This window comes from Rattus norvegicus, chromosome 2 (genome assembly GCF_021556685.1).
Source record: "Rattus norvegicus strain SHRSP/BbbUtx chromosome 2, alternate assembly SHRSP_T2T, whole genome shotgun sequence".
Classification (NCBI taxonomy): domain Eukaryota; kingdom Metazoa; phylum Chordata; class Mammalia; order Rodentia; family Muridae; genus Rattus; species Rattus norvegicus.
Window position 1 is genome coordinate 54,876,823 of NC_141535.1, and position 3,760 is coordinate 54,880,582.

The following is a 3,760-nucleotide window of genomic DNA, read 5'->3' on the forward strand; positions in this document are numbered from 1 at the left end:
CAGCACCATTTGCTGAAAATGCTATCTTTTTTCCATTGGATGGTTTTGGCTCCTTTGTCAAAAATCAAGTGACCATAGGTGTGTGGGTTCATTTCTGGGTCTTCAATTCTATTCCATTGGTCTATCTGTCTGTCTCTGTACCAATACCATGCAGTTTTTATCACTATTGCTCTGTAATACTGCTTGAGTTCAGGGATAGTGGTTCCCCCTGAAGTCCTTTTATTGTTGAGGATAGCTTTAGCTATCCTGGGTTTTTTGTTATTCCAGATGAATTTGCAAATTGTTCTGTCTACCTCTTTGAAGAATTGGATTGGTATTTTGATGGGGATTGCATTGAATCTGTAGATCGCTTTTGGTAAAATGGCCATTTTTACTATATTAATCCTGCCAATCCATGAGCATGGGAGATCTTTCCATCTTCTGAGGTCTTCTTCAATTTCCTTCTTCAGTGTCTTGAAGTTCTTATTGTATAAATCTTTTACTTGCTTGGTTAAAGTCACACCGAGGTACTTTATATTATTTGGGTCTATTATGAAGGGTGTCGTTTCCCTAATTTCTTTCTCGGCTTGTTTCTCTTTTGTGTAGAGGAAAGCTACTGATTTATTTGAGTTAATTTTATACCCAGCCACTTTGCTGAAGTTGTTTATCAGCTTTAGTAGTTCTCTGGTGGAACTTTTGGGATCACTTAAATATACTATCATGTCATCTGCAAATAGTGATATTTTGACCTCTTCTTTTCTGATCTGTATCCCCTTGATCTCCTTTTGTTGTCTGATTGCTCTGGCTAGAACTTCAAGAACTATATTGAATAAGTAGGGAGAGAGTGGGCAGCCTTGTCTAGTCCCTGATTTTAGTGGGATTGCTTCAACTTTCTCTCCATTTAGTTTAATGTTAGCAACTGGTTTGCTGTATATGGCTTTTACTATGTTTAGGTATGGGCCTTGAATTCCTGTTCTTTCCAGGACTTTTATCATGAAGGGGTGTTGAATTTTGTCAAATGCATTCTCAGCATCTAATGAAATGATCATGTGGTTTTGTTCTTTCAGTTTGTTTATATAATGGATCACATTGATGGTTTTCCGTATATTAAACCATCCCTGCCTGCCTGGGATGAAGCCTACTTAGGTTTGATCTTCTCATTGAGTCCTGGATTTCCTGTATGTTTTGGACCAGTAGCTTTTTCTGCTTTACATTATCTTTGACAGTTGAGTCAATGATTTCTATGGAATCTTCTGCTCCTGAGATTCTCTCTTCCATCTCTTGTATTCTGTTGGTGAAGCTTGTATCTACAGCTCCTTGTCTCTTCTTTTGGTTTTCTATATCCAGGGTTGTTTCCATGTGTTCTTTATTGATTGCTTCTATTTCCATTTTTAATTCCTTCAACTGTTTGATTGTGTTTTCCTGGAATTCTTTCAGGGATTTTTGTGACTCCTCTCTATGGGCTTCTACTTGTTTATTTATGATTTCCTGGAATTCTTTCAGGGATTTTTGCGATTCCTCTCTGTAGGCTTCTACTTGTTCTCTAAGGGAGTTCTTCACGTCTTTCTTGAAGTCCTCCAGCATCATGATCAAATATGATTTTGAAACTAGATCTTGCTTTTCTGGTGTGTTTGGATATTCCATGTTTGTTTTGATGGTAGAATTGGGCTCCGATGATACCATGTAGTCTTGGTTTCTGTTGCTTGGGTTCCTGCGCTTGCCTCTCGCCATCAGATTATCTCTAGTGTTACTTTGTTCTGCTATTTCTGACAGTGGCTAGACTGTCCTATAAGGCTGTGTGTCAGGAGTGCTGTAGACCTGTTTTCCTGTTTTCTTTCAGCCAGTTATGGGGACAGAGTGTTGTGCTTTCAGGCGTGTAGTTTTTCCTCTCTACAGGTCTTCAGCTGTTCCTGTGGGCCTGTGTCTTGAGTTCAGCAGGCAGGTCACTTGCAGCAGAAAAGTTGGTCTTACCTGTGGTCCCGAGGCTCAAGTTCGCTTGTGGGGTGCTGCCCACGGGCTCTCTGCAGCGGCAGCAACCAGGAAGACCTGTGCCGCCCCTTCCGGGAGCTTCAGTGCACCAGGGTTCCAGATGGTCTTTGGCTTTTTCCTCTGGCGTCCGAGATGTGTGTGCAGGGAGCAGTCTCTTCTGGTTTCCCAGGCGTGTCTGCCTCTCTGAAGGTTTAGCTCTCCCTCCCACAGGATTTGGGTGCAGAGAACTGTTTATCCGGTCTGTTCCTTCAGGTTCCCATTTTTTTTTTTAATTAGTTGTTTTGTGCACATCAGTAATTTTCCTTGAAGATATGTCTTAGGGTTTCTATTGCTATGAAAAAGACACCGTGGCCACAGTAACTCTTATTAAAGAAAAGCATTTCATTGGGCTAACTTATAGCTCTGAAATTTAGTGCATTATTGTCATGGTGAGAAGTACGGGCACATGCAGGCAGACATGGAGCAGGTAGTTGAGAGTTCTAAACCCGGATCAGCTGGCGACAGGAACAGACAATGACACTGTGCCTGGCTGGAGCACCTGAAACCTCAAAGACCCCACCCACCCCCCTAGTTTATGGAACTATTATGACTTTGCTGGAGAAAGTTTGTCACTGGGAGTAGATTTTGAGGTTTCAAAAGCCTATGCCATTTCCCAGTTAGTCTCTCTCTCTCTCTCTCTCTCTCTCTCTCTCTCTCTCTCTCTCTCTCTCTTTCTCTCTGCCTCATGTTTATGGATCAAGAGTGAAATTTCTACTACTCTAACCCTCTGGCATCATGAGCCCTCTAATTAAATCCTTTCTCTTGTAAGTTGCCTAGGCCAGGGAGTCTTATCCTAGCCACAGGAAAGCAACTAACATAGCATCTAACTCAGCATTCGTCTTTTACCTGCTGAGTGACCTCAGCAGTCCCAGGAATGAGTGTGACAGTTCTTTTAACTTAGGGGAAGGGATTTGCAGTTTCCATGTCTCATACCTTCCCATAGCATCATGTGGGACTTGGATTATTAACAAATTTCCCCACTTCTCTGTTTCTCTATTTCTTCAACTAAAGCCAAGAACAACACCGTGACTGATTTTAATACAACCTGTTCTTCCTGAAACACCCGTTGCATTTGATCCCTTGTACATAACATTAAGAGGTGGGAACAAACGCGCTCTTTAAAAGTCAATTTGGGAGCTACGTTCATAAGGGAATTTAACCTATTCATGAGATCAACAGAATCACAGGTAAGTGTCTTATCTCAAGAAAAATCCTGCTATGCAAGTTACTCCAACTCTCTTGACTGAGGAGGCTCAGTGCAGCTGTGAACTCTACCTTCACCAGAAACAGTCCATGGACTTGGTCAAAATGAAATACAGTCACCTGAACATTTAGAAGGAACATGGTCATCTGTATGTTACAGCTTTCTCCACAAAACAAAATACATCAAAATACAAACACACACACCATGCAGCAATATTTATATTCTTTTCACTACAATTTTGAAATCCCCCAGTCTCAGTAAGGCACTAGGCCATTTCCTCTGAAAAGTGCAAGCAATTGGTGAGGTAGCTTTATACGTATAAATCTCTGGTATAAAACAGAATATCACATTCCCTTGCTCAAAATGTTTTGAGCATGACAACTTCCAGGAAAAACTAATTTTCACTGAAAGGGTATCAGATATGGCATACACGTGCCATTCTTCCTATTCTATCAGAAGAGAACAGAGGTTGTAGTCATCGCAGTAATGCAGTTCTAGTGACATTTTCATAATTAGTGTCTGCTGAGGACAGATTAGAAACTTTTTTCT